The 26,311-nt window shown below is 41.1% G+C and overlaps 1 protein-coding gene across 1 annotated transcript in view; it reads left to right on the forward strand.

The window, feature by feature from the left end:
* Positions 1-26,311, forward strand: part of SEMA5A (semaphorin 5A) — a 365,291-nt gene that overhangs the window by 63,973 nt on the left and 275,007 nt on the right. The window contains exon 3 of the mRNA XM_038770347.1: positions 11,774-11,834. The gene's annotated coding sequence lies outside the window, so the exon portion shown is untranslated. The remainder of the gene's footprint in view (positions 1-11,773; positions 11,835-26,311) is intronic.

Raw genomic sequence — 26,311 nt, forward strand, 5'->3', positions numbered from 1 at the left:
ATACAAGGACTCGTAAGTACTACATGTATGTATCTGTAGGTGTACATCTATATAAGTAAGCCCATTGTGGGCAGAGATTGTCTCTATTGCTGTATTGTACTTTCCAAGTGCTTAGTACAGTGCTCTGCAAAACAGTAAGCAATCAATAAATACAGTTGAATGAATGAATGACTGTATGTATATCTATAGATCATATATATAGTTCTATATAGATAGCTAGCCCACCATTTTCAAACCAGTTCTTTTTCTGAATAGAATATTCCCATCAAGCAAAAAAATGAGCCGCAATATTTAACTGGAAGAACATTAAGTCCTCAAGCTAAATTTGCAAAATATAGCAAGCACAGCATCATACAAAGCCAATGAACTGAACAGAGATTCAAATAAAAATAGTAGTTGTGCAGCATTATTAAAATAGGTTCTTTAATTATTCTTCCTCTGGTATTTCTGTTTAACGCTATAAACCTCAAAGATGTTTAGTGAGGGGGTTCACCATTTGCTGTAGTTTGCTCTTAATGACATACTAAACAAGATCTATTATGGCAAAAAAACATTTTCTTCTGAAATTACTGGTATTTTCCTGACTGAAACATCAGTAGCAAAATGTTAGTCACTAATGCTGCTGACATATTTGTCAAATGATTATAACAATTAGAAACATATTCTTCCCTCCTTTTTTAAATTGTGGGGCACGTAGCAATCACTCTTCTTTGTTCTTTAAAAACATTTCTTGGCATTTTGCATAACCAGTGGACAAAGTTTTCAAAGGAGTAAGCATCAAAAGCTCCCCTTTTGCATTTGAGGGCCCTGGAGTTACATTTTAAGAATGACTGAAACCTTTTTGCCCATCAAAGTTCATTCCTTCCCTTAGACTTCCATTCCCTTGGTCTTTTCCTGCCCCAGGAAATTATCCAGTGCTTCTCAAGCGATCAGTTTGATATGACTCATGCCAGGATCTTTGGCTTGCAGGGCAGAATTCACTGAGTAAACAATTCCTTTGCCATGGCTGTCAATTTTATCATCGTAGTATTTCCTATTGTTTTATGCGCAAAAGCCTATCATGCAGCATTAGGCTGAAAGATCCTGCATTTTCTCCATTTTTTGTGGTTTCTTTATACTTTTAATCCCCTCACAACTGTGGGGCTGGGTTTTTTTGTTTGTTCTTAAGGTTGGGTGGATTTATGCTTTGGGCAGACCTCATTTGCTGCTTTTAAGTCATGGAATCACTTGAAACTCTTCTGTTCTGCAGCTTTTGAAATATGGCAGGGTCCATTGGCAGCAACAGTGAAAAGGGGGGGGATCTCAACCCCTAAATATAAAAGAAATACAGCCCGAATTCCTTTTCTCATTATTTTCTCCTGCCTTTGTTCAGTGTTTTTAATCAGTTACACATCCTTTTCTTCAGATCCCTCTAAGGCAAACTGCACTTGGGTTTTACAAGATATAGAGAGTCTGTTCCATGGATCACACCTTTTAATGGTAGAAGAGCTATAAAACAATCCCTAATGTAATAATGATGGTATTTGTTATGCACATACTATGTGATAGATACATAACTGGTGGATACAAGCAAATGGAGTTAGACACAGGCCTTGTCCCATATGGGGCTCACAGTTTCAATCTCCGTTTTACAGATAAGGTAACTGAGGCGCAGAGAAGTGAAGTGACTTATAATAATAATTATGGTGTTTGTTAAGCACTGTGCTAAGCACTGTTCTAAGCACTGGGGTAGATACAAGGTAATCAGGTTGTCCCACGTGGGGCTCACAGTCTTAATCCCTATTTTACAGATGAGGTAACTGAGGCACAGATAAGTTAAATGACTTGCCCAAAGTCACACAGCTGATAAGTGGCAGAGCTGGGATTAGAACCCATGACCTCTGACTCCGAAGCCTGGGCTCTTTCCACTAAGCCATGCTGCTTTTCCCAAGGTCACACAACAGATAAGTGGCAGAGCCGGGATTAGAGCCCATTACCTTCTGATTCTCGTTCTCGCCTGTCCCACCATCGACCCCCGGCCCACGTCCTCCCCCTGGCCTGGAATGGCCTCCCTCCACACATCCGCCAAGCTCGCTCTCTTCCTCCCTTCAAAGCCTTACTGAGAGCTCACCACCTCCAAGAGGCCTTCCCAGACTGAGCCCCCCTTTTCCTCGCCTCCTCCCCATCACCCCGCCCTACCTCCTTCCCCTCCCCACAGCACCTATATATATGTATATATGTTTGTATGTATTTATTATTCTATTTATTTGTACATATTTATTCTAATTATTTTATTTTGTTAATATGTTTTGTTTTGTTCTCGGTCTCCCCCTTCTAAACTGTGAGCCCGCTGTTGGGTGGGGACCATCTCTATATGCTGCCAACTTGTACTTCCCAAGCGCTTAGTGCTCTGCACACAGTAAGCGCTCAATAAATACAATTGAATGAATGAATGAAGCCCATACTCTGTCCACTATGCAGTGCTGTTTCTCAATGTGTACATCTTTCGTAGTCTCAGGCTTTGGTATTGTCAGAGTTATTACCTCACTGGCTCTACAGCTGTAAATTTTTTCCCAGAGATCACTGGAAATCATGGCAAGGCTTCAACATCTGTCTCGACATTTTCCAGCTATTGCCCCTTTTCAAGGGCATGGTGATTTCTGGGACATAAGAGAGGTAGAAAGAAAAATAGAAAAGGGGAGTTTGTTTCAATATTCAATCACAAGTAATGAATTTTTGAGATGCAAGGAGTTGATAGAGCCCAGGAGAGGGTTGCATAGAATTAAGAGAAGACTCACTTATGTAACAGGTACAGTCAACCAAGCTGTATATTGGAATAGAATACAAGCAACACATTAGAACTGATAGGAGACCATCCATTCTGGCTGGTTTTATTTTTTGTCATTGGAGTTACATAAAAAACCATACTCCTTTATACTTTCATTACAGAGTAGAACATTTCATTTCAGCGAATTGGAAAAGATTGGGTGCCTGATATTGTTTTCTCCATCCCCAGGTGGGTTTGACAGATTTGATTCTCTGGAGAGAGAGGAACATTTATTTTGATATTCATTAATACCTTTGGTTTCCAGTGTGGGAAATGGTTTACTTTAGTGTCTCTTCAAGTAAGTTGGAATACTTGTTCCTTCTGACAAGCCTCACTTAAAATCCTGATCATCTCCCTCAAAATAGCCCCCATGACCTCCATTTTCAACTGGAAGCAGATTTTAAGATTATCACTACTCACCCTTTTATCAAAATAAGTAAAAGCCAAGAGAAAAAAAATAAATAAAAGGAAACCAGACAGAAAAGGGAGATGACACTGTTTCAATGTAAAGAGTAAGTTACAGATGTTTTAGGTCAATGGTGTAACTGCTCCAGAAAATGCAACCAATATGGTTAATTTTTCCCTCTACAATGTAAACTCCTTGCAGGCAGAGAACATGTCTACTAACTCTGCCAGTGCTCTGGAAATGAGCTTGTCCTCTAGTCTGTAAACTTGTTATGGGAAGAGATGTCTGTGCTAATTTTGTTGTATTATACTCTTCCAAGCACTTAATACAGTGCTCTGCACATAATAAGGACTCAATAAATACCATTGATTGATTGTAAGCTCATTGTGACAGGGATTGTCTCTCTTTATCACTGTATTGTACTTTCCTAGTACTTAGTACAGTGCTCTGCATGCAGTAAGCATTCAGTAAATACAATTGAATGAATGAATGAGAGCACTCAAATACAACTGATGGATTTGGCTCAGGAAGCAAGACACACTAAGTAAAGACCTTTAGTTTTCTTTTTCATGAATCTCTACTCCAACTTGACTGTTTCCAACTGTCTCCAAGGTAGAAGAGATGAAAACGGGGATAAAGGAAAGAGGGGCAATTGAGGGGAAGGATAAGGGTAAGAGGAGAAAGGGATGATGTAAGGAAAGAAAAGAGAGAAATAAGGGAAGGGATGGGGAAGAATAGATGGGCGAGGGGAAAATGGTACTGAATATAAGTTCCTGTGGGCAAGGATCATGTAGACCAACTTTATTGAATTGTACTCTTGCAAGTATTTAGTACAGTACTCTGAACTCAGTGAACACTCAGTGAATAGCATAAATTGAGAGAGGGTATGGGCCCTAGAGGGATCAAAATGGAAGTGATATGTGATTTTGAATAATAATGATTTAGACTACTACTAAACAAGAAAATCCTTGTGGAGCCTCAACTTTGGTTTATTTAATTGATTTGTAGAGAGAATAAAATAAGGAATGCTTTTTCATCAGCGGTAGTAAGATACACTCATAAGGGGTACAGTTTTTTTTAATAGGTTCAATGTGTACCTGACTTTCAGTAGTTTAAGAATGTGGATTGTGAAGAGGGAATTGTTAAACATTGATGGCCAAGGTAGACTGATTAGCACATTTCTCTGAGTGGTTCTCTGAGTGGTAACTGTTGCTTCCGTGGAGAGATAATATACATTATGCCTATGGTAGTATTGCAAAGTATGTTTTTCCTCTCAATCTTGAGGGCTCTTGGTGTTGCAGTTTGACAGGCAACATTTGCCAGTTTGTGGCTTACAGTTCTGAATAATTCAGGGATGTACATGGTTTATCCATTTGCACAAAAGGAGAAAGGCAACCAAAAAAGAAACTAATTGGTTAAATAACCTTAAGATTTTATTGCGTAAGGACTTTTCTTTTACTAAATTATTAATGTGGTGTCACCCTCCAAATCAGTAACAGTTAATGACTGATTAGCCTGAGGCTGTTAATATTCTCCAGTCAGTTAAAATTGTCATGATGACTTACTTTGCTAAGTTACAGTTCACATTATCCCCTTAGTTTGTAAAGTGGCATTCGGTGCAGGAGGTTGTAAAAAAAAAAACCCAGCTGTCAGCTATGTTCTGTTTCCTTTTCTGGCAGATCTATTTGGTTATTTCCCTTCAGTCTAAAATAGATTTTTAAGAGGGTGGAATAGGAGGGAAATGTCGTTCTGAGAGCCACCCAGAGTAGTGGAGGTTAAAACTGAGGCAAATGGTTATTTACAGTGTTGTGCTGGTGGTATTTTCCAAAGGACAAAGCATAGTAATTTGAGTGCTGACTCACTCTATGACTTTGAACTAACTGAATAACCTCTTAATGACTCCGTGCCCACAATGAAGGAAAAAAAAAATCCCTCCCTGTCTCCTTGAACAGTGAGGGACAATGCAGTTAATTTACTCATTCATTTTTTTTTTTTAATTGAGTGTTTACTTAGTGCAGGGCACTGTACTAGGGATTTGGGAGCATTCAATAAAAGTAAGATACTATACCGGTTCTCCAGGAGTTTATAACCTATGACCTTGTTGAGAGATCCTTGCAGTATGCCTTAAGGAAAAACATTCCTCTAGTGTTTTTTTCTCCTCAATGATGAGCAAAGACTTACTCACAGGGGTGTGTGTGGTAACTAGAGATACCTGCTATTAGGTAAATTGAAGAGGCAAGTAACTGTTGGGAAATGAATGCAGGAGTTGCTTGGAAAGATGGAAAGGTGGGTCCAGGGCTCCGCCTGGGAATGCGTGACCATGCTTGAGAATGAATTGAATTGAATCGATGATTAATAATTATGGAATTAAGTGCTCACTCACTATGGGCCAAGCACTGTGCTCAACATTGGGTGAATACAGTCAGACCAGATGCAGTCCCTGGCCCAGATAAAGTTCTCACAGTCTAAGATGGAGGGAAGCCAGCTCTCCCAAGAGGGTGTCTGGCACTCTGTATAGGAGCCTGTAGCCCAGATGACCCATTTTCTTCACTCAGTTTAATTCTATTTCATCACTCATTTTCAAAATGTTAGCATTCCTGGGAGGCATATGTAGGAAGGGAGAAAAAAAAAGACTAAGGGCTTGAACAAAATTTCATTTTCAGAGCTGTGTTTTTTCCCCATGTAGGCGTCCTCCACTTAGTGGATTCTTCTTCTGATTGCTTCCGACAGAGTCTAGTGGTGTTTTTCTGCGGAGAGAGCAAAGCGGGAGCAAAATGCAATAATGACTCAGTGGCACCATCTGCATTCGCTACACAGGGCAGAATTTTTTCATTTCATACCTCATTCACACTGCCCAGAATTGATTTCCAGAGTCACAATAGCCTTATCAAGGGGTGCCATATCGAAGTCTTCCCATAGCTGCCAGGGTAACTCACCTGAGTTTGAATATCAAGGGGTAGGGTGGAAATATAACCATCTTTGAATAGGAGCAGGAGGACAATTTCCCCCAGTCCTTGGGTAATTTTCCCTGAAATGCCTTTGGGAAAATGTAACGCTTTGTACCATTTGGAGATTCCAGAGATAAAGATAAGGCTCTCGGTGTGGGTGTTTTATTAGGTTTAGATTACACTAATTTTATTGACCCTCTTCTGGGAGGATTTTGCTCATAGAAATAAATTAGGTGGCTAAGCCCCCAGGAAGTCTTATCTGCCAGGAAAGGGCAGCCTAGTCACATCCTGTCTCCCTTCCCTCTTCATGATGAAATGGCGAACAGCAGAAAAAAGACAGTAAAGTTATTACAACAAATGAATTTATTGTGGGCTGAAGCAGTGTATATTAAGAGGTGTTTTAATGAATGAAAGTTGAGAAACGTTGTCCCATAATTGATGGAAAAAGAAATCATCGGCAACAGACATTCCACTTTAATGCATACAGACCTCAGCAATTATGTCTATTGGACAAAAACTCATTTGTCTCTCTCACTCCTTTGTAGACTTCAACCAATGTATCTGCATGCCTTTCTTAAATAAGCAAATCCAACTAATCCTCTGAGTTGTCCCTGTGTTTTTAAACATGGTGGACTATTCTTCATTTCGGGCTGTCACTTCTACAGGCAGTTATTAGGCAGAATGTTTGGGGTCTTGGTGCATAAGAGGATGGGGGGGTAGGATGTGTGTGGGTCATGAGCCTCCCTTCCCTTCTTTTTTCAGAGTCAGAAGAGCAGAAACACTGCCCAATGGAGACAACCATTGGTCTGCCCAACCTAGTTCTCCCATAACTGTTGGTTTGACATCAGCCTACCCTATTTTTAAAAACACTGAGAAAATAGCTGCACTTTGTAACCAAGGACTCTGCCTGGAAGGGCGATTTTACCCATGAATCTAAGCCCTATTTAGTTACCAAATGTTTTTTCTGCCAACATTCTTATTGCTTCATAATAACATATTTCCAATTGTGCTTCCACACATTCTTGTCACTGTTTGATCGTTAGCCCCTTGAGGACAACGGCTTCAATCTAAATTTGGTGACCCTGAATTAACCCCAGTGCCTAGTACAGTGGTTTTCATGGAGTAAGCATTTAGTTTAGCATCATTATTCATTCATTCAATCGTATTTATTGAGCGCTTACTGTGTGCAGAGCACTGTACTAAGCACTTGGGAAGTACAAGTTGGTGACATATAGAGACGGTCCCTACCCAACAACGAGCTCACAGTCTAGAAGGGGGAGACAGACAACAAAACAAAACATGTGGACAGGTGTCAAGTTGTCAGAATAAATGGAACTAAAACTAAATGCTCATCATTAACAAAATAAATAGAATAGTAAATATGTACAAGTAAAATAAATAGAGTAATAAATCTGTACAAACATATATACTGGTGCTGTGGGGAGGGGAAGGAGGTACGGTTGGAGGGTTGGGGAGGAGGAAAGGAGTAATGTCATTACTAGCATTACTAACATCAGAAATAACAAGAACTGGTGAGGCTAAAGGAAATGGAAATTGCAGCATCCACAATTGCTAAAAATGGATCCAGATTACCCCAGAGTGCAGGGGCAAAAATAATAGTGCATGCCACATTCACAGCCATTGATGGGGATCACTCAGGTAAAAACTGGGCCATGACAAACTTTCTTTCCATTTTTTGCACTTGGGAATGTGTCTGGTGTATTGTTATAGCTTACTCCCCAAGGGCTTAGTACAGGGCTCTGCACACACAGTAAGCGCTCAATAAATACAATTGATTGATTAATCTTATGTACCCTTGGCTCACCTTCCACCACAGCCCAGCTCACACACTTTGCTGTTTTAATTCATTCATTCAATAGTATTTATAGAGTGCTTACTGTGTGCAGAGCACTGTACTAAGCGCTTGGGAAGTACTAGTTGGCAACAGATAGAGACGGTTCCTACCCAACAGCGGTCTCACAGTCTAGAAGGGGGAAATGCCAACCTATTCACTGTGCCTCAATCTCTCTCTGTCAACCCCTCACTCACATCCCCCCTCTTATAGGTGAAACTCCCTCCCTCTTTTTATCCAAGTGACCACACACTTTTCCCATCTTCAAAGCCTTAGTAAAATCTTATGTTCTCCAGGAAGCCTTCACAACATCTCATCACCCTGTTTTTCCTCCCTTTTGCAAAACCTATATACTTGAGTGTGTACCTTGTTATTCACCTCACTCTTACTCCTACCGCCCTTATTTACATATCTGCACACTCTTTTGCTTCCCCTACCTGTAATTTATTTTAATATATGTGGCAAATAATTAGGGCAAATGGACAGTAAGCTTGTGGGCAGGGAATGTATCTGCCAACTTTATTGTATTGTACTCTCCCAAGGGCTTAGTACAGTGCTCTGCACAGAGTAAGTGCCCAGTAAATACCATTGATTGGAATAATTTTGTAACCTCTACCTGCTCTGTAAAATGGGAATGCTAATACTTATTTGCTTACCTACCTCACTGGGGTGTTTTAAAGGTTAATTGGGCTGTGTTAGTAAGATGACTTTGAAGATTCGAATGTGCTGAATAGTAATATTGCTGATAAACTTATTAACCCTCTATGCGCAATGTTCCCTTATTTGTAACACTTAGTAATGTTCCAGACACAGCTGAACTCAGCAGCTGAAGGCAGGAAGCCAGACAAACACACCCAGGCAGGTTATGCTTCTGCCTGTCTCACCTCCCACTCTGACTCTCCTCTCTGAGTGGAGATAAGTTTCTGCCTGCCGTAGCTTAACTCTGGCTCTCCAGCTAGTTGTGCCGATAACTCAGATCTACCAAGGTGGGAAGCCACCCACCTCTATGCCCCCTGCTCTCCTGGCATATTCCGCTCGCCTGCTATTCTAAGGTGATTTCATAGTAGCCTGGCCTGTGGCATGGAATAGATTACAGAGAGCTTTAACATTCACCATCCAGTGTATTTACTTGCACACACACACACACACACACACACACACACACACACACACACAGAGAGAGAGAGAGAGAGAGAGAGAGAGGCCCTGAACAATGACTGGAAACCTGAGTCAAACCTTACCTTCAAAGTTGATTATTTGGATGCCCAGGGCTAGATCATTCAGTATTTTGTTTTGGGCCCTACTAACTACTTTCTCTTGGTACTCTCCTAAGTGCTTAGTCAGTGCTGTGCAAAGTGTATGCACTCAATGACTATTTTGATGTTTCGTGTGGCTGAATGAAAAGGACTTACACCCTGGATACATGGAAAAGTAATGATTTCGTCATGTCTGCAAATGCCCATGCCCTTTCTAGTTAGTTGTCTTATTGCTGTGCAGTGCCTAGAGGGCTATCTTCTCTGTCCCCCAAGGATATATAAAGTTACACAAAATTCCCATGTGCCAGTGAGCCCTACATTGACAAGATGGGCCCTGCATTGGCAATATGACCTCTGAAAATCCTTGCTTAATGCCTTGGGAAGGTGCTCTCGTCTTTTTACTTAAGGTTGATTAAGCGGAAAAAAAGCCATTTTGTTTTGTGGTGCTTAAGTGCTTACTGTGTGTCAAGCACTGTTCTCAGTGCTGGGATAGATACAAAATAATCAGGGTGGGCACAGTCCATATCGAACATGGGCCTCAGAGTTTTAATCCCCATTTTATAGATGAGGTAACTGAGGTACAGAGAAGTTAAGTGACTTGCCAAGGTCACACAGCAGACAAGTGGCAGAGCCCGGATTAGAACCCAAGTCATTGGGTCTCCCAGGCCCTTGCTCTGCCCACTAGGCCTCACTGCTCCTCTGCATCATTTGTTGCATCTATGTACAAGAACCTGCTTTTTTCTCTTTCCTGAATTTCCCTGTTCTCTTATGCTCCGGGAGTGGTATTAAGTGATAAAATACCACTCTGGAATTTGATGCCAAATTGCTGCTTTTCAGATAATGAATTTAGGCGACAGGCTCTTGGCTTAAAATCTCTTGGAGTTCCAGACAGTTTGGATGGCCTGATTTAAACTCTTTCTAGATTTGAACCTGAGCCTGGTTTTTAAACAGTAGTTTTTTCATCAACACAGAAACCCGTGAGTGTGGCAGCAGAAAAGGAGGGGGAGCGGATGGGGAAGAAAAGAGAATGCTTATAATGAGAGAAAATAGTGAGCTTATTTTAAAGGAGCCAACAGAGTGAATTTGGGTTGTGGGCTAGAGCTCGTGTTGAATAAAATTGGAATCATCTGTGGTAGTCTCAAAATATATTATTGATAGTATCAAATGTATTATGACATTTTCCTAAAAATTAGCCTCCTTGGCAGATTCTGCCATGACCAAAAACTCGGTGCTTTGGGACAAAGCAAAGAAAGAGACATCATCAGTAGTTATTAGAGTGGTTTATCCAGCACCCGCTGTACCTGTAATTTTCTGTGGGAAATGATAGCATATAGTTTCAGCTCTAAAGCTATATACTCTTTCAAAATTTGAGTTTATTTTAGTTACGGTATTTTCTTTGTATGTTGTTCGTGTGTGTAGGTTTTCATCAATGTGGCAACTGCCTCCTTTAAAGAGTAAGTTTTGCTGGAAAACAAAAATCTTGTAAGCATGATTGTAATCATATGTTGAGTGAAGAGAGACTTCTTTTTGGGGATAAAATTAGCATGGTGTTTGGATGATGACTCCAGTGAAAAACAACTACTGAGTCCAATTCTTTCAGAGCGCTGGGAGGCACATTTCTTCTTCAGACTGTTTATAGTTCATTGCTGCAGGGTATGCACAGTGTTACTGTAAACACTTGGTCACTTGGGCTGCTATTAGCAGTACCTTGGATTAACACAGCTTCTTTCCCTTGCTCTCTAAGAGTTCTTTCAATTGGTGTTTAGTTTGCTCAATAATTTTCCCTAATGAAATACTTCACCAACTTGTTTTTTTCTCTCTCTCCTTTCCTCCCTTGCTTTCCATCTTTTTCTTTCATTGCCTTATTTTTCATTTCTTAAATTTTAAAGGATAGCTTTTCTTTTCACCAAAGAAAAAGAGATGATCAGTATTATCCTCAGGAAATGAAGGGGGTTGCAACTGTAATGGAAAACCTTTTGGCAAAGGTTAAAACTATTTCTAACTCATCACCTCGGAGGAGTGATCATTTTAACCTCATTATCTTGAAGGACGTGAGTGACAGTCACCCACTCCCCCTTCATTAGTGGACAAATATTTTGACCAGTGGGAGACTTGACTTCAGTCAGTCTGGGAGTGAAGATTCACTAAAGTACACACTGAAGCAGAAGTGGAAATTTCAGTTGCAGCATAAGTCAGTGTATCCCTAGCAGTTTGACACTTTCCTAAATTTATCATCTGGGAAAACATGAAGCAGATGGAAGCAGTGTATTATCACAGATGTCCCTGCTTTCAGTACTCTCCATCTTTGGTGGCGTTTGGTTGATGTTCCATGAGCACATTTCCTTTTGTGCACTTCTGTTTTTAAGTGACATGAAATGGCTTTCCCACACTTCCATTACTCAGCATCATACATGTTTTTCATGAAATTAATATTTGGAAGGGAGAAACTGAGTCTTGTCTTGAAGAAATAGATTCTAATTAGATTTGTAACCTTTGTGTTTACAGATTGCCAGCACAGATAATCAACATAATGGAGAATCGTCAAAACTGATTTGAACAGAGAAGGGTGAGTGAAAACTTCCATGTATTTGTTATTTTGTTACTCACTAGTATTTGCACAGAACATTACCTGTTACATGATGATGACTCAGAAATTTCTTTATTACTTCCTGCTCATGTGGCCCTGGTCAAAAAAGAATTTCTTCAGGTCTGGATGGATTGGCACTGTCCCCGCTGTAAAGTGTCCAAGTAGAGCGAAGTCAGTTGAAAGATTCGGTAAATCACTACAGACTGTAACTCTGGCCCTGACTACCATAAATACCCAACTAGAGGTGTAATTTGTAATCTTCACCAGAGAAGAGTAGAGAAACAGCAGTCTGGTGGAGAAATCACTCGACTGGGGTCAGGAGACCCGGGTTCTAATTCTTACTACGCCACTTGAATGCTGTATGTCCTTGGTCAAGACACTTAACTTTCAGTGCCTCCATTTGCTCCTAAATAAAGTGAGGATTCAATACCTGCTCTCCCTTCCCCTTAAACTGTGAGCCCAATGTCGGGTAGAGACTGTGTCCAATCTGAGTATCAGGTGTATTCTGGGGAAAGGCAGTGTTTAGGAGATGTATATCAGTCTCCCATTGAGACCTCAGACCTACAAAAGACCCAGCCTTGTCCTGATCTTGCCAGGACCCGATTTGGGATACAGTGACCCCAAGAGCCCAGTGAATCACTGAATAATGTTGGGGTTTCCAAGCCCTCTTTCTTTAGATGATAGGATTCCTGAGGACAAGGTCCCTGTCTTCTACTTCTGTTATATTTTGCCAAGTACTTAGAACAGTGCCCTGTTTCTTACCGGATTGTCTTATTTCACAGGGATGTAAGACCAGGTAATCTGTTTCATGTCATTTTCTCTGGTATTAAAATCCTTGTTAGCTTTCGTTTCTTAATATTTGAAACTCTTCTCTAGGTTATTACCTGTATTATGATCTATACTCATTCATGACATATTATGACTTACCATACAGATTTATTTAAATAATCTATTACTTAAAATACTGTAGTCATAACATGCTCCTTGGGAGGTCATTTTCGCGATAAGATCACATAGCCTGGCCCTGGCAAATTCCTCATAAGTTGCCTGCCATTTTAACTCATTGAATCTGGCACACTGCCATTCATTTCTGCACAGGTCACTCTGGCTTCCCATCAGTTGTATAAAGGGACTTCCCTCTCTTCTGGCAAATGAACACCCATTGTTCTGGGAGTAGATTTTTTAAAAAATTAACCTACCCCCCCCCCACGCATATTTTTAAGCTCTAGAAAGTCCAGTAGCATTTTGCAACCTCCTTGCTTTTCGGCACATCCCTTTCTTGAAGCAGGGTTGATCTAAGTATATGAGTTTTCAGTAGCTGGTCATTTGATCGTAACTCCTCCACCTGATTCAAAATATTTATCCACTAATGAAGAAGATTTACTCACTTCTTTGAAAAGATGAGGTTAAGATGATCACTTCCAACCTGTGACCTGCTTGGTCTCTCACTAGACCTGATGATCTTTGCTCCCTGCTCCCTTATCTTTCATTCCTGTTCCCAGTACTCAATTCTTACCCACTCCTTCCTCTCTCACCCTTGTACTTTTTGGCTTTGACTAGTCCTCCTTAATCTTCCTCAATTCCACTCTTTCCCAGCCTCCTCAACTCTAATCCTGTCCGATATTCCAGCTTCACAGCCACACTCCTCTTGGCTTTCAATCGTCTTATCTCTGGCCCTAGTTCTTTACTCATTCTAGAGGGGTAGGAGGGGCAAAGGTTTGGAAATTCAAGATCCTGGAGGCACTTTGAATGGCCTGAAACAGAGGCCACTCACAACTTGTTATCCCGTGCTCATTTCCTGGTCCCGTCTCAGGTCTGAAGAGCAGTGTAACTCTGGGAGAAGTGAACCCTGAAATCAGTCCCCTCACTTGATTACTTTATTGCCACTGAAGGGCATGATATTAGAGCTGCATGAATAATCAGGCACTCCAATGTTGTTTTAGCAGATTATAACCTACTGTACTTTCATTCCCAGATACAGAATTTCCTCAACATCAGTGTGAGTTGGGTATCTGTACAGAGAACAAATGTAACATGAATGAGGCTTATTGTTTAGCCTAAAAGATATCTAGAAGCACCTGTTGGTACAGGATGAACACTTAAAATATGAGCATCTGTGCTTTTCTTTATAAAGAGCCCATGATTGTCATCAGTATTATCATTACCATTCATTTGCTTAATTTCTGTGTTGCCACATAGTAAAGTCATTGACGGTTTTTGGAACCTGATCTTGTTGGCAGTGTCAAAGCAGCAATGGTTCATTCTGTTTTCAGACTCTTTTGTTATGTAAAGCTTTGGGTTAGTATAAGGCTTCCACTGACAGTATTATCCAGATATCTTTAAAAAAAAGAACATCAAGAGAGTTCATCATGGTCTAAGGAAAAAACATTGGCCTTGAAGTCAGGGTCTCTGGATTCTAATCCCAGCTCTGCTACTTGCTTGCTGTGCAGCCTTGAGCAAGTCACTTAACTTTTCTATATCTGAGTTTCATCTTCTGTAAAATGAGGATTCCATGTCTGTTCTCCCTCTCTCTCTCTCTTAAACTGGGACAAGGACTGTGCCTCATCTGTCTGATCTACTTATATACCTCAGAATTTAGCACAGTGCTTGGCTCATAGTACTTAACCTATACCATTGTCACATTATTATTATTATTATTCAGGTATAGTTTGGGGAAGGAGAGAGACAAAGAAGGATTGAGAAATGTGAAACTGGTAAAATTGGTGATGGGGAATATTTCATCCATAAATATATGGATTACCATAGTTTGATTTTATAACTTAATTGCAGAAATATCCCAGATCCTCCTGGGATGTAAACCTCACCCTTCTGAGATTCGTGCTGATGAGCTGTCCTTTCGCTCAATATAGTGGGATAGTGGGATATTTTTCTTTCTATCAGCCTCTTTTGCAAATCATTTAAAAAAAAAAGTCCCCCAAACTTCCCCATGAAGACATGGCTCACATCCACCCTTACGATCCACACTATTTCTAATTTATAGTAGTTGGGCTGCGGCAACCAAGAGGGTCTGCTGTATTTTCCTAATGATTTGGACTGTAGTGAGCCTCAGCAGGGAGAAGTTTCTATTTATTTAATGTTCCTGTGCAATTGGGTCACCTCCAAGGGGCACCACCATTCTCTGCAGAGGAAGAAATTAATTTTGTTTGGTTTACGGGGCTATTCTTTCAGTTTTGGAACGTCGTTCGAAGTCCCACAGAGCTGTTGGACTCAAGGGGAGTGAGTGGAAAATCTTCATTGAGTAAGTTGAACTTCCCACTCCCAAGGGATTCAGGGGAATCATTGTAGAGCCGTTAAGTGAGAGACTGAGTGGCAGAGTTGCTTAGAATATAGAATCTTCAAGTTCACGGGGCAAGCAAAGAGTAGAATTCAAAAATGACTCTCATTTAGATGTGGGTGACCAAGAGTGGAGGACAGGGTGGAATAGGAGATTTGCCAGTGTTAAAAATGAATGCAGTCAACAGCCTACGTCCCTGAGACAGGTTCGGATCTGAAATAATTTCTCTGGGGTGATTTAGTAGATTCAGGGCTTCTGGTATTAACATTTTAAAAAAATTTTGTGTTCTGAAAGCTTTGAGCTATAATTCATGGCTGAGAAAGTTTCTAGATGAGAATTAAACATGATGGCTCACTTCATAAATATTTGGAGTAGGGATTTGGGTGAAGATTTACCTCTGTAATCCCCCTATTAAATGGAACTCGTTTTCCCGTTACCATTTTGAGAGTTGAGATCCCCTGGCCATTCCAAATGGAAAACTAGCTTGGGAAATCCAGAACATCTCAGGGTTCTACTATCACTAGTAAACGTGAGAGATATTATTTGGGGATTGCAGTGTTTATTTTTAAAATCCTCTGTGGCATGGGCCATGTGCCTTTGTTATTTCAGCTGGGCCAGTTTAGATTGCCTCCTTTTCCCCTCAAGTCTTACTGTGGCTTTGAGTCCAGCCTTCCATGTTTGGTCTGGAATAAAGGAAGGGCGTGTCCTGAGGGTGTAGACATGTGCTTTGTGTTATTTCTGGACATCACAGGTGTCCTTAATTTTATGGTGCCCACGTAGAACGAAACACTTCCTCCTTTGCTCTTGTTCTTTTCCCTCTCGGTTTTCTTCTGGAATTTCCTTGAAGGGAAAGGGCTTTCTTTTTGGGTTTCTTTGGTGATTCTGATGGCCTTTTTGTGTTCTGTCCACATCTAGCCTGGCCCAGTATTATCACCTGCACCAAATAGTCCAGTGCTTGAATGGAGGCTTTTGAAAGCACAGAAGCAATTATTTTTGGCCAGTTGCTGAGGAGAGATTAAAGTTTTTTAAGGACCCAAAGTGGGGTGTGACACAACGGACTGGCTGAATCTGGAACAGAGCAGCTCCTTGTGGCTTTGCTTGTAAGCACAGGCCACCTGTGCTTCTGACCCCATTCCCTCTCATCTTATGAAATCTCTCGCTCCATCCCTTCTCCCCTCCTTAACTTCCATCTTCAACCACTCACTCTCCACTGGTTCCTTCCCCTCTGCCTTCAAACATGCCCATGTCTCTCCCATCCTAAAAAAACCCTCTCTTGACCCCACCTCACCTTCTAGTTATCGTCCCATATCCCTCCTACCATTCCTTTCCAAACTCCTTGAACGAGTTGTCTACACGCGCTGCCTAGAATTCCTCAACAACAACTCTCTCCTCGACCCCCTCCAGTCTGGCTTCCGTCCCCTTCATTCCACGGAAACTGCGCTCTCAAAGGTCACCAATGACCTCCTGCTTGCCAAATCCAACGGCTCATACTCTGTCCTAATCCTCCTCGACCTCTCAGCTGCCTTTGACACTGTGGACCACCCCCTTCTCCTCAACACGCTATCTGACCTTGGCTTCACAGACTCCGTCCTCTCCTGGTTCTCCTCTTATCTCTCCGGTCGTTCCTTCTCAGTCTCTTTTGCAGGCTCCTCCTCCCCCTCCCATCCTCTTACTGTGGGGGTTCCCCAAGGTTCAGTGCTTGGTCCCCTTCTGTTCTCAATATACACTCACTCCCTTGGTGACCTCATTCGCTCCCACGGCTTCAACTATCATCTCTACGCTGATGACACCCAGATCTACATCTCTGCCCCTGCTCTCTCCCCCTCCCTCCAGGCTCGCATCTCCTCCTGCCTTCAGGACATCTCCATCTGGATGTCCGCCCGCCACCTAAAGCTCAACATGTCGAAGACTGAGCTCCTTGTCTTCCCTCCCAAACCTTGTCCTCTCCCTGACTTTCCCATCTCTGTTGACGGCACTACCATCCTTCCCGTCTCACAAGCCCGCAACCTTGGTGTCATCCTCGACTCCGCTCTCTCATTCACCCCTCACATCCAAGCCGTCACCAAAACCTGCCGGTCTCAGCTCCGCAACATTGCCAAGATCCGCCCTTTCCTCTCCATCCAAACCGCTACCCTGCTAATTCAAGCTCTCATCCTATCCCGTCTGGACTACTGCACTAGCCTTCTCTCTGATCTCCCATCCTCGTGTCTCTCTCCACTTCAATCCATACTTCATGCTGCTGCCCGGATTATCTTTGTCCAGAAACGCTCTGGACATATTACTCCCCTCCTCAAAAACCTCCAATGGCTACCGATCAATCTGCGCATCAGGCAGAAACTCCTCACCCTGGGCTTCAAGGCTCTCCATCACCTCGCCCCCTCCTACCTCACCTCCCTTCTCTCCTTCTACTGCCCAGCCCGCACCCTCCGCTCCTCCACCACTAATCTCCTCACTGTACCTCGCTCTCGCCTGTCCCGCCATCGACCCCCGGCCCACGTCATCCCCCGGGCCTGGAATGCCCTCCCTCTGCCCATCCGCCAAGCTAGCTCTCTTCCTCCCTTCAAGGCCCTGCTGAGAGCTCACCTCCTCCAGGAGGCCTTCCCAGACTGAGCCCCTTCTTTCCTCTCCCCCTCGTCCCCCTCTCCATCCCCCCGTCTTACCTCCTTCCCTTCCCCACAGCACCTGTATATATGTATATATGGTTGTACATATTTATTACTCTATTTATCTATTTATTTATTTATTTTACTTGTACATTTCTATCCTACTTATTTTATTTTGTTGGTATGTTTGGTTCTGTTCTCTGTCTCCCCCTTTTAGACTGTGAGCCCACTGTTGGGTAGGGACTGTCTCTATGTGATGCCAATTTGTACTTCCCAAGCGCTTAGTACAGTGCTCTGCACATAGTAAGCGCTCAATAAATACGATTGATTGATTGATTGATTGATTGTATAGAAAATAGCAAAAGTCAGAGCTGGTGAGTGGAACTGAACCCAGAAAGGTTTACTTTAATTAACATTTCTGCCTAAACGTTCCTCCTGAAGCTGCGACTCTGTCTGAAACAAAGAGCTGGATTATATTGTAATTGGAAAACAAAACAATTAGACTCTTTCTAGGCAGTTTATATGGATGCTTTTTGGGTCACTCTCTTTGCCTGTCCTCTTCCCCTGAAGTATTTGAATCAGTAATGATTACGTGTTTTGTAGTTACTCACAGACACCTCCTTTAGGAAAGAGATTCTCTAAATTTTAGCTAAGTGTCAACTCTTCTCTCTTTCCAATTTGGCATATTTTGGCGGAATAGTGAGGCTCGTTTTTGTGTTTCTTTCCAAATCTAATTTTAACTCGTGTTGAGAATGCATTTCTTTTAGTGTCTTGTTGCTGCAAGAGTTTTATGTTGACCCAGTCCTATTTGGCAAAGGAACCAGGCTTGGATTAAAGAATGTTTTCTCTTTCTCACGCTTGGTCAGGATTTCTTGTTAGTGGATTGTTTGCTTCTTGTTTGAAAGAGTTCTCCTGCCCTGCCCAGTGCATACTGGTAAACTGCCAGCCTTGGCCTGTTTTGCCCAGCAGGTTGGCAGTGTATTAATCGAGCAGGAAAACACACTAGTCTACCAACTCTATTTGCATTGTACTTTTTCAGGTGCTCAGTACAGTACTCTGCATATTGTAAATGCTCAATAAATGCCACTGATGGATTGATAGGGTAGCGGTTAACTTGAAATATATGGCGCCTCGATTTTTCGGGAACCTACGGGATTGAACACAAACATATGATTTTGATATCTGCAGAGTGAAATTTTCCAGTGACTAATCCTCAAACCTAATACCTGAATGTGATTTATCAGGGTGTTCTACCAGTTTTTTTTTATGAGTGAGTTGAGTTGGTCAATCAATCAATCATTTATTGAGTGCTTACTGTGTGCAGAGCACCGTAAGGGCAGTGAACCTTCCAATTTTTAGGGTAATAATTAATTTCCAGGTTTGTAGAAACTTTCCTGTTTTATTTGGGAATGGAGAACAGTCAGGTTACTCCTTTGTGTATTTCTTGGTTGACATGTTTTGACAATTAGGATATGTGCAAAGTGATTCTGGGTTTTAGTCTTGCTCTCCACACTTAGGAATGGCAAGGGGTCATCTAAAATAAACAATACTGAGGGGGAGAGGAAGAAGGATGAGAAAGAAGGTTGTCAGAGAACCTGCAAAAGGAATTCTTGTCTCTAGGACCTTGAATTTCTTTCTGTGGCTATAAAGAATAATTTTCTCAAAACCTTTAGGTGGGTGGAGAAGCTGAGGGAAAAGAATAGGCGAGAGGGTAGAGGGTGACCATAGAAATCAGGAAATATTTTACTTAGATCAGTGGCCTTCTGTAGCATGTTAATAAAAATTATGGTAATAAGTGCTTGCTATGTACCAAGCACTGGGGTACATGCAAGGCAGTCCGGTCGACTTAGTCCCTCTTTCGTATGGGGCTCTGGGTCTAAGTGGAGTAAGAACAGGTACTGAACCCTCATTTTACAGATGAGAACACTGAAGAATAGAGAAGTGACTTACCCAAGGTCACACAGCAGGCAAGTAGTGGAGCCCAAATTAGAACCCATGTCCTCTGACTCCCTGGCATGTGCTCTCTCTGTCCACTAGACCATAGTGCCTTTTAGAAAGTATTTTGCTGCACTATGTTTAAGGCCTTGAAATTATATCACTCTCTGGGTATTCTCTTCAACTTAATCTTCTCCATTCCAGGATGATTTTTGCCCCTATAGCTTGTGAAGCCCAAGTTAATCAGTACTATTTGTGTTTTATTCACTTGAGGGAGCAAATAGGAGAGTACATTCACATCCAGCATATAGCAGGTGATAAATATGTCAAAGGGGGCCACAGATGACTTGTACTGGTATTTGGAAGTTTAAGCTAATAGCTTCACTGTTCAGGAAAATATTATCACAAGTGTAATGAGATGCTATCAAGTCCCCAGACCTTAATCATCCCTATAGTGAGAGGAACTGGATCATAATACAACCCAGAGAATGAGAATCTGGTTCACATTATAAAATGAGAGCATTTAAAGACAATCTTTTAACAAGGCCAAATCTCTCTCTCACTAAGTAATCTCAGAACACTGACTTATCCTCTTTGGTGAGCAATAATTATTTGGGGTTGAATTTATAAACTAAAAAAAACCCCCTAAAGCCACTTAATTTCCTTTAAAAAAAAAAGAACTGTGAAGTTTAAATGAGGGCATTCTATCTTGGTCAGTGGCAGACATTCCAAGATTTCTCTTTGGAGCGCTGAGTGAGTGATAGGTCTGATGAATTTTGCAGGGATTTTCTTTTCAGGTCTCTTTAGTGACCCTGAAAATAAAGTAGACAACACACAGCACATGTAGAGGAGAAAAAACCAATGAGGTTCTTGAGGACAGGGATTATGCCTACTAATTCTGTTGTATTCTCCCAAGTTCTTTGTACAGTGCTCTGTACTCAATACATATTCAATACATGCACAGTGAATACTCCCGAGGACTGATTAAACCTTTTGCAGTAACCATCGATGGATCTGCAGAAGTATCCATAATATTTAACTTACTTGATCTTAGGTAGGTTTGTCCCTTCAGCCATGAACCATCTGCAGTGTAATCAGCTGTTAAATTTGATGTAAATCTGGAAGGCTCAAGACATTGGAATGGCTTTTTCTGTCTACACAGAGGAGTTTCAAAACCTCTTACTGGAGTTGATATTGGACAAGAAATTATTTGCATAGCTTGAATTCTCTAGTTGAGGGAGCTATATCCATGTGAAGATTAACTCATTGTAGTTACTCTGTGCAGGGTAAATGGGCCAGAGAAAATGTCAAGAAAGTCGGATGACCTTGGTCATCTTGCATAATGAAAGGAGTTGAAAACCACAGTTCACATCTCTTTTCCTGTTCACATTCTTTCTAATTTTGTTTGTTTTATCAAAGAACGTAGTCCCATTACCCCAGTAAATACCAAATATCTTTTATTCTTAGTGGCTATTGGGCTTTTCTCAGCGAACCAAGGCCAGTTTTCTTGTTAACCCCGGGGGAAGTTTATGGGCACATAATTGGGTGTGTGTGTTGGAGGGTGGGGGAGCAGGTGTTGTATGTGTGTGTGTCTATTCATACAGTTTATTGCTGCGGAGTGCAATTCTGTGTAGGATTAGAAGGCAGTGTATTCTTAGGGAATTCACTTTGAGACACATAAATTGTCCTGTCGGTGTTTACAAGGGGGAAAAGGGGGTGTTACAAGGGGGAGTTTCTGCTTCAAGGAGGTGAGTCCCACTTATTCACAGCAGAGTGCTGTAGAACAGAATAGTAGTAAACGGAGGTACTCCCTTCTGTGATCTTAATGCAGATGAAAATGTTCTCTGGTTAGTGACAGTTTCTAGATTAAATGTCCTTGAGGGAACAGAGATTATGCCTTTCTAATTTATCTTCTCTTCCATTCTTGTAAGTCTCTGTGTCAGCAGCAGAAGTCATAACTAAGCAAAGCTGAACCAATCTGGCTACTGGTATGATCTTACACCCGAAGAAAGATAGATAGGGAGAGGATGCAGAAATGGGCTAGAATAAATAGGGCCAACCTTCCAAATGAGCACTGACTGTGCATCTTATTTCCCTAGGGAGAAGGCTACCTTCGTGTCTTACTTGCCCTCTTTCACTTGACAGTGAACAGAGATTTGGAGCTGAGATGACTCTAAGGAGGGGATTCGCTCACTGCCAACTGTAGCCAAGTGCTACTGGGGGAAAAATAGTGATCTGACTCTGTTAAAGGTGCCGTCTATTAGGCTGTCATGTCAGCAGGGAAACTTCCATGTTAAACCCATTTTCCCCTCTTATCGACCACTTTTTCACGTAGCTAACATGACTCTGTAGGATTGATTGTGCTGTGTGGCCTGTGAGCAAAATTCCCTGGTGTCCTTACTGTTAAGAGGAGCTAATTCTAGGGAGATGATGCTGCCATCAGGAAATGGTAATAATGCCATAGTATGGTATAAAATTGCTCCTTGGTGGCTTAGCTTGTGATATTCTTAAGCATCTGCCAGTGGAATTTCAAACCCCTCTTCTGATTTACGCAGTTTTACAGTATTTGGAAATGAATCATCAATTGGGAAATTGTTGGCAAATGGTGAAGAACAGTAGCCCATCTTCGAGCCATGTAAAGAAAGTAAATGAAAAGGAGTCACTGTTCTGAGCAAAGTAACCAGTGCTATATCAAGTTGCCTTCAATTTCAGTGTTAGTTTCTGCTTATCTAATTTCTCCAATGGTTCTAATCATTGGTATGTGTGTTAAACTTACAGTGGATTGGGCAATGCCTTCCCTAAACTGTGTTTACAGTTTTTGTGTGTATTTTGAAGGATTGGATTCCATGTTAGTAAGCAGTGTGAGAAGCCGTACCGGCCTGGGTATCAGAGGATCTGGGTTCCAATTATGGCTCTGCCAATCACTTACTGTGTGACCCTGGGCAAGTCACCTAACTTCTCAGTGCCTCAGTTTTCTCAATTGTAAAATGGGGATAAAATACCTGTGAGATGAGGAATGTGTCTCATCTGATTAGGTTCTGTCTCTCCCACCGCTTAAAACAATGCTTAGAACAATGTAGTAAGCACTTAACAAATGCAATAATAATGATAAAAATAATAATAGTGAGATTCTTATTATTTCTAGAAGTCTTCCAGTCCTAGTAGGAGAGGGGATAATAGCAGAAAAGTACTTAATTTTTTCAAGGGGATAGTGAGGTATAAATCTGTACCACCTTAGAGTTGGAAAAACTTGTCCCTAGTTTAATCTTAAGGGAACTTTAAATTTTATGCATATTTCATTTTCTTCATTTGTCATCCAGCATTAGAGACGTTTTGTTTGTCTCCTAGAGATAAGAAACATAAAACAAAAATGTAATGGAATATACATACTGAGCCCAATTTTCTGCCTGCCCTGGGAGGGGAACCCAGGTCTGTATGAACCTGTGCTGAGGAATCAGAGAGTGACAATTACCTATGAAGGTCTGGAAAGTATGTCTGTGCTATGTTGGCTTGGCTTCAGTCAACCAATAGCTTCATGCACTCTCTGGCTGCCCCTCACTCATGGGATAAATATGCAGTTCCCAAGACAAACAATTCAGGAGATAGCAAAGAGTTTAGGGGAGAATTGCAGAGAAAGTAGAAGAGCAGTATTGTCTAGTGGAAAGAGGACAGGCTTGAGTTCAAGTCTCAGCTCAGTCACTTGTCTTTTTTATGACCTCAAGCAAGTCATTTAACCCCTCTGGGCCTTAGTTTTCTCATCAGCAAAGTGGGGATAAGATGAATTGTGAATTCTGTATGCCAAGGACTGCATCTGATTTATAACCTTGTATCTATCCCCAGCCCTTAGTACAACTGTAAATCCTTAATAAATGCTGTAATTAATATTTGTAGTATAAAGAGCTTGAGAAAATCATCTGGTCATTTTATGGAGAACCATTATTCAACAAATATATTTATTGAACATTTCTTTTGTGCACAGCATTGGTTTAAGCTCTTGGGAGAATACAGTACATTTGAGTGGACCACAATCCCTGACCTCAAGGATTTTACAGTCTAATGGGGTAGGGAGGAGGAAGAGGCAATAGAGTATTCATCTATGGTATTTGAGTGCTTACTTTATGCAGAGCCCTGTACTAAGTGTTTATTAAGCATATTAAGATATATATAAATGCTGTGGTTATGGTGAGGTGATGCAGAAGTGCTGAAGTGGCAGTATGGGAGAATGTTGAGGGGAGACCTTTGAAATTAATTGGGGAAGGTCTTCTGGATGAGGTGTGATTCCATTCTATTTTCTGTGTTCCACGTTGAAACTGCTAGGAAGATCGTTTTTCGCCTTAGGAGTTTGAGAGTTGGGGATTGATTGAACTCACTTCCAGTAAGAAATTCACAAAGAGATCGTAACAGCCTTGACTCCTAGATACTCACCCAAACTATCATCATTTATGTCAAGATGAAACTAATGTAATGGAGTATACATAGTGAGCCCAACTAACATTCTTATGCTTAGGAGACCTAACATCCTTTAGGTATTCAAAAGAGTCCACCCAGACTAAAATTTCTTGAAGCCTTGGCAAAATCTTATTTTTTTAGGCTATGGCTATAGCCGCTCAAGCAGAGTTTGAAATGTCCATGTCGTTCTAGGGGAAGCGAGCAGTCAACAATCACAGGTTTAAGCAAAATCTGCATGTCAGGCAGTGGGGGCTGATCTGCTCTTGGGCTCATAAAACAGAAAATACAGAAGACTCTTAGAATCTGTCATGACAAGCAACCATTTTTAAAGGTGGCAGTTATTTTGGTTGAGAAGAAAAAGAGCAAAAAATAATGCATTAGATACTCTTCATAGGCTTAATTTTTCAAAGATGTTTATTGGCTTGGAAATGAAGCACAAGCACTCTGGATAAAAAAAGAAGGAATCTCCCCTTAACCATCAGGTTCTCATTAGAGTGTTTCCCTTCTGATTTTGTTTATGGCCTCCAGACTGATCAGACCCTATTTTTGATTAGAAAACTTCAGGGTGGTATTAGGCCTAAGTAAGGGCAGCTGAGATTGTTAAAGCTCAACCACCGAAGAAGATGTCTCATTTATTTTTGTGTGTGAAGTTTCATTACAATACATTCTGAAATGTAGAACATGATTTATTGCCCAAAGTAAAAAAAATACTGGTTTCTCATATATGTAAGACACTCTAAACATAGAAACGTTTATAAGAATGAAAGAAACCATCTGGTTCATTGCACTGAAGTATGTGTTTTATTGTGTACTTAATATGAAGAAAATGACAAACATAGCAGAATTCAAATTTTGTTATGTTACATTTTGTACTCTCCCAAGTGCTTAGTATAGTGCTCTGCACATAGTAAGCACTCAAGCATTTACATAAATAAAGTTATCCAATAGGATTAGGTAGAGACTGAGATAATAAAGGTAGAGACTGAGATAATACCAATTCAGTGGTTTTTACAATATCAGTTATTTTGATGTCTGTCTCCCCCCTTGTGGACTGTGAGCCCGTTGTGGGCAGAGATTGTCTCTTTGTTGCTGAATTGTACTTTCCAAGTGCTTAGTACAGTGCTCTGCACATAGTAAGTGCTCAATAAATATGATTGATTGAATGAATAAGCAGACAGGGTGGACAACCTCACTGCAGGTTACTAGCACTGTAATGTTAAATGGCAGGCAGTAATGCCAGGGAAGATTTCTCCCTGTGTTTATAAGCTCCTTGAGAACAGGGATCAAATCCATTAACCCTGTTGTACTCTACGAAGTATTAATTGCAATGCTCTGCACAGAGTAAGCTATTAAAAATATCATTTATTTCAACATTGGATTGCTATTATTATTATTATCTAATACTACTGTTCTTCCATATGATTTGCCATAGGAAAAAGATGAAAGAAATAATAATATGGCCTTGGCATTTTAGTCTCTGAGATATGAACTCCCTTATTAGAACAACTCCAGAAATCATGTTCTGCTTCAATAACTCATTTTGGGGGTTGATCCCAACATCTATTTTGAGAAAGCAATTGCAAAGCATCTATTAAATCCATTCTACAATACTCAATTATATTTTACTTTCCCAAGCACATAGTACAGGTATCTCCACAAAGTAGGCACTCAATGAATACCACTGATTGATTGATTAGCCAGAAGGACTTTGAATCATTGGCAGTTAACAAAACTGCCAATCAGGTTACTTGGCCATGGATTCCCATAGGCATGTGTAGAGTAGATTCAGTCATATTCTTCAGGCCTCAGAAAATGCCATGAACCAGTGGATGATGGTCTTGATTAAGAAATCTCAGGGGACTTTTAATGATCCTTTGTGAATTCTAAGTGGTGAGTTTTTTCCAAGAGTATAAAAGAATTTTATAGATGGAAACCAAGAAATAGAGCACTCCAGACAGATTTCTAAATTAAACACAAATTCTGGCTTAGTCAAATCTAAATGGGAGAATGCTATGCCATCCGCTTAACAAAATTCGTACTCGTGCATATAAACCATGTCTCCCCTGGAAAACCCACCTCATTCTCCTTATTATATTCATAGTATAATTGTCTTCAATAGACGAAGACACCAGTGACGATGAAATTCATCTCTGGGTATGTGACTGAAGAGGCCA

The sequence above is a fragment of the Tachyglossus aculeatus genome, chromosome X3 (assembly GCF_015852505.1).
Source record: "Tachyglossus aculeatus isolate mTacAcu1 chromosome X3, mTacAcu1.pri, whole genome shotgun sequence".
Classification (NCBI taxonomy): domain Eukaryota; kingdom Metazoa; phylum Chordata; class Mammalia; order Monotremata; family Tachyglossidae; genus Tachyglossus; species Tachyglossus aculeatus.